This window comes from Haemaphysalis longicornis, unplaced genomic scaffold, assembly GCF_048455015.1.
Source record: "Haemaphysalis longicornis isolate Haplotype H1 unplaced genomic scaffold, Haemaphysalis longicornis Haplotype H1 scaffold_12, whole genome shotgun sequence".
In the NCBI taxonomy this organism is placed as follows: domain Eukaryota; kingdom Metazoa; phylum Arthropoda; class Arachnida; order Ixodida; family Ixodidae; genus Haemaphysalis; species Haemaphysalis longicornis.
Window position 1 is genome coordinate 20,471,785 of NW_027526225.1, and position 22,501 is coordinate 20,494,285.

Below are 22,501 nucleotides of genomic sequence, written 5' to 3' on the forward strand. Positions count from 1 at the left end.
TTATTCAAACTGTTTTGAGGTTGCTGCTGCAACCAATTGTCTACCGAGTGCTCTATTGTAAAAAGATAGGGCGCATTTGTCGGCGAGCGTTCAATTGTCAATTGAAACTTCTCGCGTAGCGCAGACATAAAAGGCATATTACGACCCAGAGGATAGATCCTGGCAAAGATTGTTTTCTATTTTTACTTCATTCCGTTTGTTTACATTGGCCCCGCCCCCAATCGTCTGGCCAATGGGGCCGAAGTTAAGGGGATGACAACCGCGTGGAATTGCTCAATGGGTCCATGAAGACGCAATACTGCTTTGTTCAAACTTGTTCAAACCCAGTGCCATTACGGCTATGAAAGATGCTTTTTTAACCGAAACGTTAAAGAAATATTATAAAAATTCGAAACTTCGCGCTCCAGTGACGTCTTATGGGCCAACGCTGAAAGCGTAGTAATCAGTGTGTCAATTCGTGTGCCAATCAGTGTGCCAATGCGGTCGAATGTAACTGGAGACCTCGCTATTACCGGCCAGAAATGGGGCTCTTCGATTTGCAGTCTCGGACCTGGGGGTAGTCCGCGGGTAGTCCGAGGATTCCTCGAAGCGAATGGGGCACATGAGAAAACGAATGTCGGACTGCTTCTCCGGAGCCCGCGGTGAGTCCGCAGATGATCCGGACCGAGAACCCGCGCTCGATTTTCCCATGTATTCCTATGGGGCTTCCGGTACCACGGCAGTCCTCGGGCTGCCCGCGGACCGTTCGGGACTGGTAAATCGAGGATGCGCTGTAAATCGAAGAGCCCTAATGTTTCGTAGCAGTAGCTTACGTAGGTAGCGGCCAATAGCACAAGCAAGATTCTGTGACGTCATAAAAATATCGCCGGAAAGTGGTTGGGGAGTCGCCACTTATTCATGCGTTTCCTTTGAATGTCTGGATAATTTGTTTAAATTTGCGGTAAAATTGTTGTCGTTGTTCTTGGGACAAAGCAGCCATTGTAATGAACTAAACTTTTATTTCGTCTTCATGTTGAGTAGCTCTGTAAATGACATCTTACGAACCAAAGGGTATAGCTTGTATTCACTGGCGAAGCGCGCATACAGGCAACCATGCGAGTGCGCCGTCCCTGGTTACGTCGGGCTCCGCGGGATGGCGGTACTTGTCCGTGCTAAGCACATGACTGTGTTGGACGTTCCAAACTCTACCTCACCGAACGCAAAGTAATGCCTCTAGTTCAATGCGAGTGGTATTAAAAACATCTCTGTTGACACCACCGTTGAGAATTGGGTTGAAACGGAGCAGACGACACACGCGGGTGCTTTTTTTTCTTCGGTGTGGGGGCGCACTTGCACAAGCCGCGCCATGTTCGTGGCGCATCGGCCATGTCCGGGGCCGTTTCCAGTGTTGCCAAGCGAAGAAATTGACAGCTAAACTTTTCAATGAATGCCACCTATATATCTTGGCAATGATTCTGGCAAAGACTTTCTTCGTGTTCATTTTATTCCGTTTGTTCCTATCGTTTGCCGCCAAAGCCATGCCCATCAAGTCGAGGCTCCGCCTATAATTCTATTGGCCAATGGGAGCCTAGGGAATGGAATGGGAGCCGTAGGGAGTCTTGTAAAGGGTCCGTGAACGCAAAATACAACTTTGTTCAATTTGAAAGAACGACACTTTGTTACTCATTCACTCATTCATTCACTCATGTTCATTACAGCCGCAAAAGAGTCTTTTTAACAGAAAAAAACGCAACAAATACTACAACACGTCCAAATTTCGCGCTACATAGCCGTAATATGGACAGGAGTGACGTCATATGGGCCAACACTACCAACGTGGTGGTGGTGGTGGTAGGGAAAATTCATTTATTTCATATAAAAAATGTTCCCGCTCCAATGCGGGAGGAGCCCTCAGTTCAGGGCTCCTGCGGCGGTTGTTGCCGTGCGTGCCCGGTTCTCAAACTGTCGCTGGTCCTCCGGGTCCAAGCTGCACAGCGCGGCCTCCCACTGTTCGAGGGCTGGGCTGCGAATAATGTGGACTTCTGGTGTGTTCTGGTTAACTCAGGTGGTGTGGCACAGTGTTGAATGTTCGTCGCAGTGCGGGCATGTTTGTGGATTTATGGTGGCGTGTATGATATCCAGGAAGCTAAGGTAGTACTACCTTTTTGTATAGTTTCCGCCGGGCTAGTCTCCTCTCAGGTGAGCTTTTGGTGCGGTGGCTGGAACTCTTGGAAGGAAGTGGGGTTACAAAAGTTCACCTTATTGCGGGTTGATGGGCCCTGGGGCGTGATCCCTTATTAGTACAGACGGTTTTAGGAGATCCTGGTGCTTCCGTAGTACTCGGAGGGCGGATGTTGAGACGCACCCGCTGCCGTAGTTTGTGCAGGCCTATGGGCGGCGGGTGATTACGTCGAGGGTTTTTCGTGTTTGCAGACGTCATCACTACCGCGATGGCCGTTTCTTCGGCTTCGATGGTGTCTCTAGTTTTTACGGTCGCGGTGCGAGCGGTATCGCCCGAGCCATCGACGACGCTTACTGCTGTGGCCGTATGAGATGAGTAGTGGGCTACAGCTGCACGTTAGCATTCGTGTGATGCGATTAAATTGAATTAGAGGCCCCAGTACGATCGCACAGTCATGCTTCTTAGAAGTCGCTTATGTTGGCGGCCACCATTCACTCCAACAAGATTTTGTGACGTCAGAGAGACCTTGTCAGAAAGTAGCTGGGGAGTCAGTGGTTCATCTGATTCCCTTAGCATCTGGGGCGGCATTCTCGTGTTTGTCCCTTTTGAAAACGCCCATTTTGCGTCCGTTTTATTGTGACGTACTTGCAGTTGCAGGTGGGCTTTGGATTGACCTTTGGGCAACTGTTCTAGTAAACACATTTTAAGCGACAAACCCATTTTAAACTATCTTTTATGTATTTATTCTTCCGCCAGCGAACCAACAACAAGGCGACGAAAGATCGTCTGCTTCTAATCGTCTGCTCCGAAAGCCGCCGGTCCATGGCGTCACATCGGGTGTTCGCTTTTATCCAAATAGGGCTTGCTCAAAACGGACACAAAACGGACAAAACACGAGAATACCACCCCTGAATTATTCGTTCGAACTTTGGAATATAAATGGCATGTGTTATGAATTAGCCAAGGGCCACGCAGGCAGAGACGAACGCTGATTAACACGTTGAAGACTATATTTGATAGGATGAAGGGCAAGCACAAGACGTGAGCATAGTAGACGACGAGTCGTTATAGACAGGACGGGTTTGGTTCACACGGTAAGTACAGCCAACAGTTTGAAGACACACAATATAGTCTTGCAGTTCAGAAGGTCTCACACCAATGACCGATAAGCAAGTCAGCTCACGTTCCGTCGCGATGTGTTTCTAGCGAAGCCGACAGAAGGAAGGGCAGCGCCCCACAGCCAGAAGGGAGCGTCGGCAAGTGGCGCACCAGCACCACGATGACGGCCCCCAGACGCGCTCTCGAGCCTTGGAGGCGGGTAGCGACGGTCTTGCTCAAGGTGGCCCGATAACCAGGCGTCTCTCGGGGTCGTTTCCACGTAAACGGGCCCTGTTCCGCCGCTTGGCTTCCAGCCGGCGTCGTTCCAGCCTGCGCGATCACTCACGCGCGGCCCCTCATCCTCGGCATCGTCGCGGAACTTCCCACTGGCTCAGTTGTGCGGCCAATCGCTCGCGTGGCCATTTATCACAGTATGATTGTTTTTTGTAGCCTAAGTTACACTGGCCGAGGTTGAGCAGTTTCGCGTGGACCTTGAAGGGCCGTGCTGCGCAAGCGCGAGGAGTATTGGATTGGATCGAATTGGATTTGGATTGAATTGGATTGGATAATATTGGATTATATTGTATTGGATTTCCGGTGTGTAGAGAATTGGGTCTGCATATTAGCCGGTCTGCGCATTCCAGAAGAGTGACGTCAAAGCCGGGCAGACGCACTGGCGCCGGCGCTTGCCCATCTGTACGCCTCCGTTGCGCCGCAGCCAAGTCTGACGGGGCGCCGGAGTCGCTTGATAGCCGTTTCACGTGGCTCCTGGAGAGCCGTGCTGCGCATGCGCGAGGAGCAGTGACTGGACTGTACTGGACTGGACTGGACTGGACTGGACTGGCCTGGATTTGAAATCGTTTTAGCAGCAGTAAGCATGATAATCCTATAATCCTAGACAGCAGGAAAGCTGAACCTTAGCTCACACTACGTATATACCGGCATAGCCGAGCTAAGCCACTGCTACTTTTTTTGGGGACAAAGCAGTTCCTTAAAGCGAAAGTTTACAGGCTGGCTGAAAGTAAAGACCAGCGGCCCCGAGTTCGCAAAGAAGTCCCCCGGCGCACAGCAATGTGCAAGAGCGAGAAAAGCCGGGTTGGATACAAATAATAAGGGGGAGAGTATAACTGGGTTTGTAGATGCGACATTTGCGGCTCAGGTAATTTTAAAGCGGGGCACTGCAGAATAGCCACATTTACACAACGGCTTTCACAAAACGGTGATGACGATAAGCGAAGGCACATCAAGCTGCTCAGGAAAACGAACGTTTCCAGCGGTGAGTATTGAGCCTGGGTCCCTGACGTTATGGAGTCGACGTCTATCCAATTCAGCCATTCGGACACAGTCCCAGCCGTCGAAGGTTGCTATGCTTTAGCTTCGCGTTTCAACCATCGTTTATACCAGCAAACTTTTTGAGCATGTCGTATGTGAATAATGTCCGCAATTTAAATTACCAAAAGATTCCAAGCGATTCAAGAACTTTCTGGCAGAGATCGTGGCAGGGGACATCGAAACGGAAGCCAAAGAATTGGGTAGCCGAGGCACTCCTCAAGGGTCGGTAATCTCACCGATTCTTTTGAACTTCGTCATGATCAGAGTAGCCGAGAAGCTGAGTCAGCTAGAAGACATCGGACATACCATATATGCCGATGACATTACGTTATGGGTAGCAGGAGGCAGCGACGCTCACATCGAAGCTGCATTACAGCGAGCAGTAGAGGGAGTCGAGGAAAGCCTGGCAAGCACGGGGCTTTGGTGCTCACCGAGAAAGTCCAAGCTCCTGACCTACAGACCAAGGAAAGGGCGCCGTGCAAGAGAAAGAAAGGAGCATGAGGAAATCAATGTATTCACTGGCGACGGCAACAGCATCCCAAAGGTAAAGAACATACGCGTCCTGGGCATGCTGATTGATGAGCACGGTAACAACGGATGCACCATCACGCGACTGGCGGGGAAGGCGGCCAATGCCATCCGGCTCCTGCGGAGAGTGTCCAACAGAAGAGGAGGAATGCGCGAAGAGAACCTCACCAGGCTCGTACCCTCCTTCGTGTTGCGCCACATCACGTACGTGGCAGCGTTTCATCGATGGAAGAAGAGCGACAAAAATAAGCTCGACGTCATTATCTGACGGGCATACAAGACGGCCATCGGAGTAACCCAGACCACCAACACGAACAGACTAGTCAGCCTGGGCATCCATAATACGCTTGACGAAATTGCCGAGGCCCAAAGGGTTGCGCAGCTGGAAAGACTGTCGACGACCAAGGCAGGAAGAAAAATCCTGGAGAAGCTGGGAATTGTATATCGCAGGCAACAGGGTCACAAGGGTCCAATAATACGTACGCAGCAGTATCCCCGTGGACCCTGTCCCGAGGAATATTCACCCAGAGTATAATGTCGGCAGAAAGCTAGCAAGGCACAAGGCGTTCACGGACCTGCACGCCAATGACAGCGGCTCTCGATACGTAGATGCTGCGGAATACGCAAGTAGAGACGGCTTCACGGTGGTGGCAGTCAACACTGAGGGGGAAACGAGAGCGACAGCCAGCATAGGAAGCAAACAACCAGAGGAGGCAGAAGAGATCGCCATCGCGCTGGCCATCGTGGACCCAGGATGCCGAACAGTCCTCATTGACTCTAGGCAAGGAGTGAAGAACTACGCCCGCACATGCAGGGAAGGCACAGGGTAGGTTCCCGGCACATGCAGGGAAGGTTTTGGAGAACAACGACAACCACAACGAGACCGCACTCTCACGAGCGCGAGAATTAACAAACCACGCCGTAGGAGCCTGCGAACGATTGTGGTTCAGTACCAGGGATCGCATGACAAGCTTCAACGAGATCCCGAAGGCCTACAGGATGGCCAGACGAACGCTACGGCCGCTTTGCAAAGGGCTCAGCCGGGAGTAGGCCGTAATTTACAGGCAACTACAAACAAGAACGATCCGGAGCCCAGCGCTTAATTTAAGCACAAGATAAGCACACCACGATGACAAGTGTAGGGTGCGTCGAAAGGAAGTAGCAACGCTCGAACACATAGTTTGGGACTGCATCAATTTCCCAACGGAGCCAGTATCAGGAAAGTTACCGCCGGTGATGGAAGAAGCAACGCGGCAAGGAAACCAAGACCTACAAATCGAGGCCGTCCAGCGGGTCATCGTGGCACTGGCTCGGCAGGAGCCCGGCGGGTCGGGAACGGCTAGCAGGGCTCCGGCTGCGGCTGGGGTCAGAAAGACGACGTAGGCCACGTCTGAAATCTGCATGCAGCCTTTACTGCGGGATCAATCAATGTTTTTTCCAATCCAATCCAATCCGAGCGATCGCGCACGCGTGCCCCCAGCGCACGTTCGTCAAACTAAGCATACTTCTTTGGGAGATTGGCCAACACTGACCACTCTAGCGTTCGCCTTACCCACTAGGCCACGAGAGAGAGAGAGAGAAAGAGAGAGAGAGAGAGAGAGAGAGAGAGAGAGAGAGAGAGAGAGAGAGAGAGAGAGAGAGAGAGAGAGAGAGAGAGAGAGAGAGAGAGAGAGCTCTTTATTAGAAGAAAGCAGAGAGGTCTGCAGGCATGTATTCGCCTAGACCGTGAGTTAATACCCGAGAGTCAAACGGCTTTCTCACTCGGCAACGACTATTGGGAGAGGAATCGTGCCACCTGCTCCACCCAGATCACCTGATAGTTCACAGGATGCACCTGCAGCGCCTAGTTTAAGTGTGCGCGTTGCGTTCGTTCGTTCCTGGAACGAGACCCCATCCTCCCGTCCTCCCCGATTGCAGCCGATTTGCTTCTTTTTCGCCATTATAGCAAGAAATACGGAGGAAGGGTCGGTGCGACAGCGAAGAAGAAGCAAATAGGCTGCAATCGTGGACTTAAACCTTCGTTATGGTCCTGAAGGTTGCGTACAGCTCCGCTACCTTCACGTATTAGGCGTTAGTGCCAGCTTCCTGCATCGTTGTGTTGAACCAAACGTATATTTTGTCTTCGTTGTCCCTTCGAGACTCGGGCAGAGTATCGTTGGCAGCGTGGGTGCAAGACGTACCCTGTTTTCGATTAAGTCGCAGCCGACGAAGTCGGAGTCCTGGAAGGCCGCGTCCTTGTCGAAGATTCCGTGTTGGTAGATGAACGAGCTTCCCCTGACCGCCATTGCGCGGATGAAGAAGCCCCTGAAGGGCACGCTGCGGTTCAGCGTCTCCAGCCGCACCGTCACGTAGCCCGGCCGCACTCCCTGCTCCACCACCAACTGCCGATTGTGGCGACAAAGATCAGGGTTATAGCGCGTCGGACACTGACGCCAACCGTGCTGGTTATTAACCTTTCGAGGGTCGAATTTTTTCGCCAAATGTGACCCCCAAGGGTCGATTTTTGTTATTGCTGATTTAAATTCTTCAGACGAATCTATTTCGAGAAAAAATTATCGTAATCGTTTTAGGGTGACCATAAAGTGACAAAACATTGTTAGTGTTGTTACATACATGTGGTTTATTCATGAGTACCACAAGAAAAATTCTAAATAAATACGAGACAGTAGCAAGCCGGCACCTTTTGAGTAAATCGAAATCAGACATCAGGGGCACTATTCTCGACTGCACAAATTCCCGGGAAATCTGGGAATTTGCCGGAAGTCTTTTCTGATTGGCTTTCAATTTTGGACACGTGCTTCCGGTTGACGAAGCGGTTGCGAGTGCTTTCGTCATTTTGACGTTTCATGACGTTTACTGCCAACAGTTGTACAGTTTGCCTTATTTCTCCCTACGTGAAGTGCACAATTTTTGGCCTGCAATAAAAAAGAACTAGACTAAGTACACGTAAGCCTGTCTTTGCTATTCAACAACATAACTACACCGGACATCACAATGTAAGCCTGTCTTTGCTATTCAACAACAATATTGTTTGTAATACACCTCCTCTCTGTGATTGGCTGAGAAGGTGAGACGTAATTTAAACAGTTGGCGGGACCGACACGTGACGCTTTGGCAGCTGCAGCCTCCGTAAAAGTGACGTAATGTTACCTAACACCTTGAAAATGGCGGCTGCTTTTGCCGCGAAAAAGCGATCTTCGGCGCCGCGAAATGTCCGCGAATTCGCAGCAGGCGCAGTTGCGCATGCACGTGGTTTAAAGCATGTTTTCTACCGAAACAAATTATAGTTTCAGCTGTTTCCAAGTCAGCGATCACGGAGCATACAATTAACGTACAGTATTTTGCTTTTATGTTTGGCAATAAAATAAAAATTATTTGTTTGGCGTAACCGCAACATAAGCCTCTCAATGACAAAGAGAATCCAATGCATGGTATTAGTCCACACGTGTCCTAGTAAGCTGTTGGGTCACATGATCGAACTCAAGAGAAAAATAACAAAGAAAAATGACCCTTTTGTTCATTAGAGCGCTGATTGAAGTCTAGCTTGACGAATGAGTGAATCGTCGACATCGGTGCGCTCCGCGGTTATCAGGCGTAGCGCTTCGCTGCTCTTATATGTGTCATTGAAGCAATGGTCCTGGCCGCCTTTTTCTCTGATCACGCCATAAACTTGTAACATAGCAGCAGACGATGGCGTGGCGGCGGTGGCGGCCGGGAATGTGATAACGCAACAAAGCTTGCATTGAAGCAGAGAGCCCAACTATGTTACTAAAAGCGATTGAAAAAAATAAATAGATCCGGTAAAAGATTGTGTGGTGTTCCTTAGCTCGACTTCCGCCTTTCGCTCGCTTTTGGATCAACGTTACTCGATCGCCTTGTGGTGTTGACGCCAATTTTGACCTGCAGAAACGTGTTTCTCTTGCCAGCCTCAGCTACCGTCCATGTTATAGTACATGTCAAGTGTTTTTATATCTTTTATGCACAATATTTGACACCTTGGGTGTGATCTTTATGAGTGAAGCGTCAAATTACACTGTATGTCGTCAGAGCTATACGTGCATCACGTCACTGATTGATTGCGTTGTGCTTACGCAAAAAACATGGCGAATTTCCCGGGAATTTGTGCAGTCGAGAATAGGGCCCCATTTTTGCGGGCGCAAAAAGCGGGAAGCGCCCAGAGGACGATACCGAAACCAGCCGCTGCGCGCGGGTGCGCGGCCGGATGCGCGAGCGATAGAGCGCGCACCACTCCTAAACAATACAAAAAAAAAAAAAAAAACGAGAAAAGAGCCTGAGCAGTTTCGCAGGCGCCCTTGGTCTGTGGCAGGCGCAAGAAGTGAGAGGCGCCTGGGCGCCCGGTGGGTGATACCTAGCGCGCCCCCTCGTTACTGGATGTGCAAGCGATAGCCGGCGCGCCGCTGAAGCAAACGTTAAAAAAATAGAAAAGAAGACCCATCGGCGCAAGAAAATATTTTGATGGATTTCCGCAGTGTGGCAGCGCATGCCAAGCAAGAGAAGTTGGCGAAAAAGGTGCGCTTTTTAAACATATAAGCGATGACGTACATATACGTTATTGACCATTTTGAAGGTGCTTGCAGAGGACCCTTCGAGGGTTAAAGGGGCCATGACGACAAAATCTAAGTTTGTTTTATTCAAAAGATTTTGTGTTTTATAATGCCCCCCCGGGGAAGGTCCGGCCGTAAACGATGACTTATTCACTAAGAAATTAATCGATTCGAGCAAAAGTTTCGATTCTCCTGCCAAAATCGTGTGTTTCGTGACGTCTGTGATGACGTAACTAGAGCTTGTACAGTCAAACCCGATTTTAACGAATCCGGATAGAGCAAATTATGCTATATATCGAACAAAAGCAAAATCCGTTACGAGAATGCATGCGAAGCATATTACTTATAACGAAGTTCACATCGGATATATCGAACTGGGCGCGCCTACGATTGCCACCGAAATGCATGGTCTCGGAGCGGCGATTGAGATATTGATTTGCCACGATTGAGATGTTGAGCCTCGCAAGGAGCAACGTGACACCTGAAACCTTTCGTAACTGTTTTTGACGCACGGGATTCGCGACGGAGTGAGTCCAGACCAAAACGGCATCATCGGTGAACTGCGCGAAGAGCTCGCCAACGTTCCGGATGCTGCGCCGAAAGGAGTATCCTTTGAGGATTTCCTGAGTGTCAAGAACGGCTTTGCCGTCACTGTGAGCCCCTGATGCACAAACAACGTGACTGATGTCATGGCAGCTGGTGCTGCTGAAAGCTCCGAAGAGACTGAAAAAGTCACAAAAGACATCCTCAGTCTCTTAAGTGCTTTAATGAAGGTTAATGAAGCGCTTTCACTAGTCGATGTGCTCCGCCAATGTTACTTCGATATTGAAGGACACGGACTGGAACTGGCGCAAACGACATCTCTGCCAAAACGAAAGTGACAACAAAAATCACCGCTATAATAGGCGGTTAAGGCGGAAAGTAGCTTTAGTGCATGCAATAAATGGATTGTTTTGGGTAACGTAATAGCATTATTTATGCGTTTGTTTCTCTACGACGTGAGAATGGCGTATTGAGAATGGCGACGTGACGTGATGGCGACGTAAGAATGGCGACGTGAATGGCCCGCGTATTGCGAACTCGTAACAAAAAATTTGTGATAGGCGGGTTCGGCTATATCGAACTATTGGAACAAACCGCGGTGCATATTACAGTTCGCTATAACCGGGTTTGACTGTATTGAAGCGAACGTTAGGGCGCTGTTTGGTATGCAGCGGACTGCTGAACGCCTTGTCTACCGTTAATCCCTATAGACGGCGCCACCGTACTACTTCGCACCGCTGTCCGTACCGCTGTCCGCTGTCAGAGTTTGTGTCAGACACAAACGCTGAGCGCTTTTTTGTGTCTCTCTCTTTTCGTGTGTTCGTCCAGTTTTCGTGCTGTTAGCCGTCATGGAATAGTACCAACTAGCCCAGCTTAAAGCACTTTTGCTTTGTTTTTGACCATATTTGCACGTGTCTTGGTTTTGTTACGGTAGGTAGTAATCGTTTTGTGAAACATAGAATACGCTCGATAAATAGGGCCTCGTAAAGGCACCTTCCCCCTGGTGATTCGCCTCGTCGCGCGACGTCGCAAGGCGATGAGCCGGCTGTCGCTTTTCGTCGCTTTGCGACGCCGGAGCAGATCGCTCCCGGACCGAATTATCTCGTCGTCCGATGGCCCCGCAAAACCGGACAGCCAATCATGGCCGCGCAGTAGGCTGACGTAGCCGGAAACGAAACGCTTGCTTCCATCCGGCAATGCAAACGGCGGCGGGCGAGCCACCACCGCTGGGCTCGGTCGGCCCGCTGGCCCCGTCTGGTCGGGCCAGCAAGCAACTTCCCGTGCGCTTCGTTTCTTTGGTTAGTGGCGTCAGCGTATATACGCGTGTACTAATCAACGAACAGCGTGGAACACATCAGTGTGTAGAAACGGGCATCAATTGTAAAAGCAAGTAATCGTCGTATATAGCTAGGTGGATAGGGGGACGGCAGGTCGACTTGCAGCCGTTTCGCGCTTCTATCGGCGAGTGGTAAACATGCGTGGAGTTCGGAGGCGTCATAATTTTGCGCCTGTGAACAGAAGCGAAATTTGTGGGTCGTGATGCGAGTGTTGTGGCGTGAAGGCAAGCGCGTACGTGTATTTCTTCGTGCAATAATGTGTTGAAAAAAGCCTTCTTGAGTTCGTTATTTTCTGCTCCTCCCGCAACCCGCACTGCTTTTGGCATTGTTCCAGGTTAGTAGCACGTGTTCTAGATTGATTTCTACCTGTTGGTCGCGCTCTTTCACATAATTTTCTTTGACTGTGAATAATTGACGCACCAAGGAAATCGTACAAGACGGGTAATAACAGCTCCGCTGAACGCAGTCGCATCATCGCTCATCGCAAGAGCGAACACCGCCTCATCTCCCGACACGCGTCGCACGACGAGGCAAATCGCCAGTGGGAATGTCACTTACACCACTATGCCAGTGTCGCCTGAGACAACCCCAAGCGCTGGACTGATGTGCAGCTATAACAAGCATAGTACGAGCAGTACCAACAATAGTAGGCACTAGTACTTGCATGTTTACGTGTACCTGCGTAAGTTTAATTATTCACCCCACCATTGTTACGGCTACAAAATCAATACGCATTTCATTTAAGCGTAAATTGCTCGTTCTGCAAACATATAGTCCTGCCTAACTTGCGTTTACATTTGCTAGCCTTTTGCTAGCTAGTGCATAGTACATCATAGGTTTTAGTGCGGAAAATGAGCTAGTGAGTCACATGGCCTTTCCTTTTTTTTCCTAATTATATAGCTTATTTTGGTGAAGTGTACGTTAAAAGTTGTGTCAGTATGATACTCACGTGGCAATATTTGAATGAACCCAACTTGTGTTCTGCCTGCATGACCCCTTTAAAGAGGTGATTAAAACAAAATACAATTTTTGTTCAATAAATTGGCTGTTTTGTCGCAATAACAACAATACCAATTTTATCACAAACTTGGAAGAAGCGATTGAGTTAAGGAAAACAGGTCCAACAGTGGCGACTCGCTAGCCTCTTTCCGGTGACTTTTCTATGACGTCACAGAATCCCATTGGTGTGATTGGTGCAGTTCACCGAGAAAAATTATTTTAATGCAGGCCCATAACACGTCGTCGTGGTGCGAATTTTGAGTTTTTTAATACTTCTAGCGCTTTCTCGATTAAAAAGCGTCTTTTGTGGCTGGAATGAAGCTGAGTGAGGTACTGGAGCCTAGATTTTTCAAATTGAACAAATTTGTAATTTGTCTTCAACGGCCTTTTTGATAGTGAAAACCAAGCGAGCAGAGAAATTGTTGGAGCGATTGAAATTTCCACAGCGGGACGCAGGCGTATCAGCCAGGCATTGATTGCATTATCTCCCGAGGAGTTTGCGTATATTGAAAGTCGCAGCCCTGACTGGGATAATAAACACGTCTACTGTTTTAAAGCAAAGCTTTACTACTTTCGTCCAGCGATTTCATGGAAGATGCGCTAATGACCTTTTTGACCTTAGGCACACCCCCGGCGACACACCCCCCGAAGCGCATCGCGTGATTCACCGGGCCCGCTGTTGGCGCCTGCGGGCGCCGACAGCGGTCGCCACCGCCGCTGCGGTCGAGCCAGCCAACCACCCCTGCAGCCTCCCATGCATGCGGCGCTGGGTAGTTTCGGACAATGTGACTCGTCTCGCGCTTGCCCAAGAGGAACGGTGCGTTCGCCATGAATGAACGCCGCGTTCGCCCGGCCTCCTTCTGTGAGCGTTGCACGGAACCGAACGGCTTTGAGACGTGGTCGGCAATACAGCTAAATCAAAGGTTTAACCAAGCGAAACCAAGACTCAACCAGACTAAGCCAAGCTTTTGTTTCGCATATACAAAGTTCGCATATTCAAAGCCGCAGACATTTTTAGAATAATTTTGCTTTTGTTGGTGGTTGTCTTATGCGCTTCGGTGGTATAAATATGCTCTCCTTTTGTGTAACCAGCAATTGAAAGATTGCGCTCTTTCCGCGTGCGTGTTCTGTGTTTGTCATCTTTGGTTACGCTATCCACCCTTTGAGTGGCCGTGAGGACAAAAATAGGGGGGGGGGTCCATTAAAGTAAAATTATGCTAATTACCCCTAAAAATTATGCTAATTTGACCTCGTTCTTCGAACACGTAGTCGAGATATTAAAGCAAACCTCCAGAACAGTGGTGACTTCCGCAGCCACTGTCCGGTGATTTCTCTGCATTGCAGACTATTAAAGCGAAGCTTTCTGTTCCTCACTTATATCGCCTGTAGTCTAACCAAAGCGCACTGCAGGGAAGCCAACTTTCGGCGACAAGGATGATGATCGTGGATGAAGGCAAGGATAAGGCGAAGCTTTCTCTCTTGTCGAAAGCCGATGTCTTCAAAGTTTAACTTCAAAGTCAAAGCTCTAAATCGTTGCGCCCAAAACGCGCTTTAGGAAAGCCAACTTACACAATGGTTTTGGCGCAAAGGCACATAAAGGGCTTAAAAAAAATCGCTTCTCGTGGTCGGAATGAATACTAGGTCGGTCGCGTTATGAAGCCAACGTCCATTCGATTGCGCTATTACGACACGGTTGAAGCAGTTTGGATTTTGACTTTGGCTTTTACTCAGAATTCACCGACCTTTCAGTTTTAACTGCTTTTTTTTTTTTTAGAAAGGGGCTTTGACTTCTTGTTCGTGCTATTCTCGGCCGCCTACGTAAGTTATCGCAAAGGAGCATGACTGAGACCGTTAGCTTTGTTTGGCTGTACCACATGAATGCTAACCTGCAGGTAACACTCTAATTACTATCTCTTTCTGCTGGCTCATAATGGGTCACTTCCGCCGATCATACGTCACTGTAGCGCAAAATTTGAAGTTTTACCATTTTTCCGGTTTAAAAAGCCCCTTTCTTAAGAAAAAGATTGTTAAAAAGCGAAGCTGGTTCGACCCTGTCGGAGTAACACAATCGGATAGACGTCAGCTTCATGAAACGAAGGACCCAGGTTCGATTCCGACCACGGGATGCGTTTTTGTAGCGTGAGCTACACTGGCCGAGGTTGAGCAGTTTCGCGTGGCTCCTGGAGAGCCGTGCTGCGCATGCGCGAGGAGGAGTGACGTCACACGGTGCACAGAACGTTGCTCGCTGCGTGACGTCTCTCACACACCCCACGCTCCCAGCGTCTTCGCCGACCTCCGTTAAACACGTGGCGGGCCGGTTCACTGGGTGGTCATACGAGGGGTGGACGGGTGTGCAACCGATGGCTCGTGCGTCGCAGCAACACCGGCGTGAGCCTGTGGAGCCAGCTTAGCTCTGGGGCAATTGGTGACGCTGCGCCGGAGCCGCTTGATAAATGTACATGTGTCACATAATGCGTGTACCGTGGGTGTGACATTGAAGCAGCAGTAGGCATGGTAATTAGCTTATCCTAGACAACCAGGAAAGCTCAGAATAACCAGCTGAACCTCAGCTCACGCTACGTATATCCTGGCATAGCCGAGCTAAGCCACTGCTAATTGTTTACTTGATGCGCTTGATTTGCCTTCACTTATTATTGTCATTATCATTGCCATAATCGTATTCGTCGTCGGCGTGGTCGTTTCGTGAGACCGACCGCACAAAGTTGTCTTTCCTCCAGTGCGTCTTGGCGGGACATCGGTAAGGCATAGAAAGGTTCGCTTTAAAAACGTTTTTCCTGGCTGGAATGGCACCGATCAGGAAATTACCAAGGCACGTTCTTCGAAATTGAAATACGGTAAACTCGAAATAGTTCAAGCTCGGATAATTCAAACTTTCATTTAATTCAAACAAATTTAAAAATCTGCTGGTCCCTCTTTGTTTTCAATTGAAAATAGTTTGAATTAGGCGGCTTTCAAATACATTGATATATTTGAAAGACGCCCAATTCAAACTGCTCCAATGCGGGAATTTATTTAGGTCGTACTTTTTTCTTGGTTTTGCGGGAAATAATCTACTACAGTTTTCACTTATATAGCTGCACATTTGCGCCCTGATATCACTAACAGTCACAGATAAAGTCGATTACCTGCGTACGCATGTTCACAAAACAGCGTGCGACAAGAACCGCGTCTGGAATGTGTTAAACTCTCATGCAAATACAAGGAAATCATCCATTCGCGATTTTTTTTTTGAAAGTGAATAGCACTTACGTATTATGCCTGAATGTTGTAATATTAAATAAGCAGACTCGCGATGACTCAAGCTCGAAAGGACCCGAGGATTTTCTTTGAATTATCAGAAGTTCGCGTAAATATGACTCCGGGCAACATACAAACTTGTGTTTTAATGAAACATTCACATATATTCAACACAACAACGTTCGCACACAATACTGAAGTGCTATACTCGGTTACAACTCAGGAACGGCACCACCTCATGTAGTGTATCACTCCGCCAAAGCGTCGGACCCGTGACGTCAGTGCGCGCGCGTTTTGAAAGGTGTTTGCTATGAATGCGTGATATCGTCTGTCTTGTCTCACGCAGTTTGTTCTTCGTCACTGGAGTCGTTTATAAGCATATTAAGTCCACAAAATCACGATCACGGCTCACGCCATGTTCAAAATATTCCCAGTAACGCCCTACTTGCGCCGCACGGAGAAACATCCGCCTACGGTGATAAGGCACAGCGGCAACTTCATATGAAAACGTAAACAGAGAACGGCTGTGGAGAATTCTGAAACTCCAGGGATTAGATGACGAGTTAGAACAGTTCCTTATAGCAATCTATAAAGACAATAGAGTGCACCTTACTTGGGAAGGACAGAAATGCGCACAGCAGGTCAACATCCATCGGGGACTGAAACAGGGATGCCCTTTGAGGCCAATACTGTTCATGCTTTACATGGCAGGGTTAGAAAAGAAACTGGAAGAAAGTCAAGTAGGGTTTAGCCTAACCCATATGCTGCAAGGCGCAGTGGTACAACAGCATATTCCGGGAATGTTATACGCAGATGACATTGTTCTTTTAGCTGATAACCAAACCGATATGCAGCGGCTAATAAATATTTGCGGCCAGGAAGCCACTGAGCTCGGGTTAAATTTCAGTGCAGAAAAATCAGGAATAATGGTTTTCAATGACGCTACCACCGACGTAGTGTCTATCCAGCAAGGCGAATTACCTAGAGTGAAGGAATATAAATATTTGGGAGTGTAGATAAACGAAGGGGATAACTACTTAAGTACGCACGAGGAGCAACTTAAGGTTAAGGGAAAGTGAAACGCAGCTCTGCGGGGGTATAACAAATATGAAGTAGTAAGAGGAATGTGGAAAGGAGTAATGGTTCCGGGTCTCACGTTTGCGAATGCTGTACTCTGCTTAAAATCAGACCTTCTATCAGGCCTTGAAGTAAACCAGAGAACGGTAGGACGTTTGGCCTTAGGCGCGCATGGAAAAACAACTAACGAAGCAGTTCAGGGAGATATGGGCTGGGCGTCGTTTGAAGTTAGAGAAGCTCAGAGTAAAATATGCTTTGAGATGAGGTTGACGGCAATGGATCAACGAAGGTGGGCAGCTAAGGTTTTTAGGTACCTATACTTGAAAAGCGTGGACACGCAGTGGTTAAGAAAGACTAGAAGACTAACGATGAAATACGGAAAGAACAGTGGGGAATCCAAAACAGCCAAGGTAACCAAAAAAGAGGCAAGGCAGATTGAAACGAATAAATGGAGGGAAAAAATGGAAGCTAAAACGTCGTTAGAGATGTACAGGGCTGAGAAGATGAACATCAGAAAGGAAAATTTCTACGATAATTCCCAGGGCAGTGCTTTGCTTTTTGAGGCTAGAGCAGGTTGCTTGCGAACTAAGAGTTTTGTGGGGAAGTATTCACAAAATGATGGGGTATGTGTGGTCTGCGGAAAAGAAACAGAAACTATGCGGCACATAGTGTTAGAATGTGAGGGTATCCATCCAAATCTACATGAAGGGAATATTGGGCTTTCAGAAGCCCTAGGATTTAAGGGTATCAGAGAGGAAGTTAACTTCAAGGCTGTCGAAAGGACGAAAAGAAGATTAGAATGCTGGTGGACGAAAAGCAGAGAGGGGAATATTGCCTAGGACAGTTACCACCTGTAACAGGGAAAAAAAATATTTCGGGCCTAATAAGCTTTTAGTGCCTGCCCTAAGCAGCGCTAGTACTAAACCAGGAGTGTAAAATATGGTTATATTAGTCCTTTTTCGTAAGATGACATGTCATCACCCCGTTACAAAGGGGAAACCAATAGGAATCATCATCATCATCCTCATCGGTGCCGTTTTTAAGTTGTCACCGAGTATAGTGAACTTTGAAAACAAAAATCACGAATGGGTAACCGATTAAAAAAAAAGTTTCTCAATGCGAGCAAGGGCAGCCAGTTCATTCATTTGCGAGTGTTAGTCAGTAGGCTGTGGGTGTTGATGATGATTATAATGAAAACCGGCAAATGCAGCACGTATTTTCCGTCACGGACAAGCAAAAAGTACGAATCAACCGAATCACACTGGAGCAGTTTCAATGTAAGGGCTTTAGGTTGCATTGAAAACATAACGGGCCAACCAAAACTTCGAAATTTATTTGAATTAAAGGAGTACTGACACGAAATTTCTCGCTTTCAGTTTTTATGCTGTAAAGAATACCTATTGGCCCAGTAATTACGAAAATCGAACCGAAAGCCGTCAGCCGCCAACACAGAATTAATTATAGCAAGTTTATTACAACCAATTTCAAATTTGGTCGCCGCGTGGGAAAATGGCCGTTCGAAGGCCAGCCTGCAAGCGGGCCAGCCTTACGTCACGGTCTCACCCGTGACGTCAGGGACGTTTTTCTTTCCTCCATGCGTTCGCCGCATCGTCTGCTACGATTGCACATGGTCCGCGACTCGCCCGCGCAGTCGACATGTCGTCTGAATCGTCAGACTCGGATAAGTCGCTGCCACCCGACAGACAGAACAACTTTATTTGGCCAGGCGATTAGGCTGGCGATGTCTTCGCCGTCGTCCGTTTTTTAATATCACTGCGGCTCGAACCGGCGCAGGCCGTGATAGCAACAGCTTGTCGCCACTCTTCTAAAAAGAAGTTCCACATGCGAGAAAGTAGATGTTAGTGTGGTGAAAAATTGTGCTAGGAGTTGTTATCAGCGCTGAATTTAAAAGTGGCGTTCAGATATTTGCCGCGATGGTAAGCCTACGCTGACCGGAAGCGGAGGTTCGGCGCTCCGACCCAGCACTGCCGGCACAGCGGTGCGGCGAGCGGCCGAAAGATGGCGCCACCTGCGAGTTAGAATCAAAACAGGCCGAGGTAGATGTCTTGATCACCGATCGCCGAAATGGAGATTATTGCTAAAATAAAGCTCCATATGCGAAAAAGGGGATGAAAGTGTGGTGAAAAGGTGTATAAGGGATTGTCATTCCCAGTTGTACAGATACCAGCGATCAAATAGTCGCCACGATACCAACGATACCAAGCTTAAAGTTCCCAACACCCAAGGTGACCCGTGCAACCCTGAGCCCGCTGGCTTGGGCGACAGTTCTAGCGGCCGCCGCGGCGCACGAACCCAGTCCACGTTTAGCGCTGCATGTCGTCGCGTGGAAAATAATGCATCTTGGCGTCGTCGTCGATTTGCTCGGACAGGCTTCCACGAGCAGTACTTCGCATACCGCGAGCTTGCCATACCACAACCAGGGCGAGCTGGGCGACGCGCACCGCCGCGTCGCGACTAGGTGGCCGAGCGAAGCCGACGCATCCCACCCAAGCTCCGTCGACTACGGTAAATTTAACCGGACTTGTGGGCCCCGGGCCCGCATACCCGGTCTCCGTCGAACCTCCTACAACCATGGATCCCGCCGAAGTTGTATCCAACGCCCCAACCTCGGAGGACATGGATCTGCAGCTTCCCAGTACCTCGACCGACGAAGACGCCATGATAGGCTTACCGACAAGTACGGCACTGGCCGCGGTCGTTCCAGCGGCAGATTCAGTCGCTGTCATGCGCGCACCACTGCGCATTCACGAGAACCCTTTCGCTCCTCTCTCCGCTACTGCGCCCCCGCAAGACAGCGAAGGCAAGTGCGATGTTTCACTCACTTCTAACGTACGCATTGTGCCAACTGCAGCGCACGGCCAGAAACGCTCCCGGGGGACGCTTTCCTCACTGAACGCGGGGTCCGCGTTTAGGCCTAAACCTTTCGATCGGCACGGCGGCGCCCGAATCGGGCGTGGACAACAACCTAACGTGGTCAGCCGCGGCCCTAATTGTCATAACGAGACAGCTGACTACAACTCATACGATTCGGATTCAGATCCAGCAAATCCACTAGACCAAAACGAAGAAGGGTGGCAGACAGTCACTTACCAACGCCGTAAACCAGCGCGCAGTCAACCTGGCCTAGTCGAAGAACGCCGCGCGACCGGCGGGTGTACTGTTATTCTAAAACCTCAAGAGCCGTGCAGAATTATGGACGAGAAGTTCATTCTACTCGACGCGGCAATTTCGAAGCACGTGAAGATTTCCTCAACGCCAGAACGGACAAGCGATCCGCGCATTCTGATCCGGTATCTCGACAGAAGCAACCAAATAGCCGTGGATACGGACGACTGCGGAGTGCGAGATGCCCTTCTAACCATAACGCAACTTCCTATCAATGGAAAACCCACACCGTTTCAAGCTTACGAAGCCATAACGAGAAACCAGATACGGGGCATCATCCACAACGCGGGCGGAATGACAGCTACTGAGCATAAGGCGAACCTACACTGTCGAAAGTGCGAAATCATCAGCGCTCGCCCTATTGGCGAAAAAGGCACGGCGCTGGTAACCTTTCAGGGAAGGAACCTCCCTTTCAAGATCGGACTCAAATCGTTTACGATTCGAGTTTTCCCTTTCAAGCCAACAGTCTATGCTTGTCAGACCTGTCACAAGTTGGGACATGGGAAAGAACAATGTCCCAATGCAGACAAACCACGTTGTCCAAAGTGCGGCGGCAAACAGCATGACAGCAGTGGAGAATGTCCCAACAACACACCGAAATGCAGGAACTGTGGTGGGAGCCATCTAGCTACGGCCCGAAACTGTCCCAAGCGCGTAGAGGTCAACAAAAAACTAACCACGCGGAAATCGCCAGCCGACGCTAAGCGAAACCAACGCTCAGGACCGAAAACAGACCAAGGCCCACTTTCGCCATCGCTTGAAGGACGTTCAAAAATGGTGGCCGTCAGGCGCAGTGCCGATAAAGCTCCAAGCAGCGCGCATTCAACACCCTCCGGAAAATCTCTAGGGAAGCTTGTAGATCGCGAAGAGGGCACGCTTAGTTTTGCGGACGCAGTCAAGTGCACTAACCGGAAAAAGCGCGGCCAAGAAAGATCTTTAAGTCGCGCACCCCCGGAACAATCGCCCCCGCTTGCGCCCACTACATCAGCAACAACTCAGCCCATTGCTCCCTCTCACAAGGAAGCCCATCAATCCCCACGCAGTGCAACATCCAGTGAAAGTACTAACCACGTCCTGCAAACTTCTCAGCAGCCACAACCCCAGCCTGATTATGAGGCGGTATTCTCAGCACGCCTATCACAACTAGAGAGCAACATCATGACACGGGTTCAGACTATGATTGAACGCGCAGTTGAAACATGTGTTCGCACTGTCATGGAGCGTCTCATGTTCACTGGAACGCTCCCTTTTGGGGGCTCCATGGCCACCCCACCAACGAACGGAAACTCCCTTTTTCCTGCGAATGCCAATTCTCCCAGTCAACCCTTCAACGTGAACCATGGCTTGCTCTCAGTCTCAAAGTAGCGCCTCAGGTCGTGGTCGGGATGCAGGGGGAGACATCCCGACCGTGATTCAGTGGAACTGCCGTTCCCTAAGGAAAAAGAAAGCGGACATGATATTACGATGGGGACTGTCACACGACGGGCGCAAACCTGCTGTGCTGTGTTTACAAGAGGTAAACGGACCCATTCCACGTCTTCCAGGCTACGAAGGCTATGGTTTTCCAGAAGATCCGGGCACACCAACACGTACGGCCATGTATGTAGATAGAACCCTGACACACACTAGGCTGGATACTGATCCTTGGTGCTCAAGCAGCGCCAGCGTCACTGGATGTAGACTTCAACTCGCGTCAAAAAGAACAATGGTCGTTTTCTCGGTATACCTCAATCCAGAAAATACCAGAAACAAGTCTAAGCGCTGTCCGGCAGACCTCAGCTTCATACCACACTTCCAGAAGGTCTACCGTAGTGACGAAGTGCTTGTTTGCGGCGATTTTAATGCCCAGCAGATAGCCTGGAACTACACCAAGTGTAGCCCACGTGGAAGGCGCATTCTAGGCGATCTCGACCACTACGGACTCACGCTTCTGAATTTACCACAAGCTCATACTAGACTTGGACAGGACCGACGCCAAGCTGACACTACTCCGGACCTGACGTGGGCCTCGCGACCAAGTCACTTTCGATGGAGCCTTCTTGAGGATCCGCTGGGTAGTGATCATCTCCCCATAGCAATAACTGTTAAGAAAGATACCACGTCCACGCGAGGGTCTAATAGGCTTAAAAGGGAATGCAAGGTCACTCATTGGGACAAATATAGAGCACTCCTGAGGGAATGTGACTCCATACAGAGCATAGATGCGCTTAAAGAAGCCATGGCCAATGCCAAACGCCAATCCACCAAAACACTTCGCGTCTCTTTTGACGATCCAGATCCCGATCGACACCTTCTTCATTTATGGAACAGAAGACTACGAATACAGTCGACCTTCCGAGCCAGGGGGCGTCCTAAAACACTAAAAGCAAAACTGAAAGCAGTCCAAAGAGAAATCGAGCAGTATACCGCTGAACTGG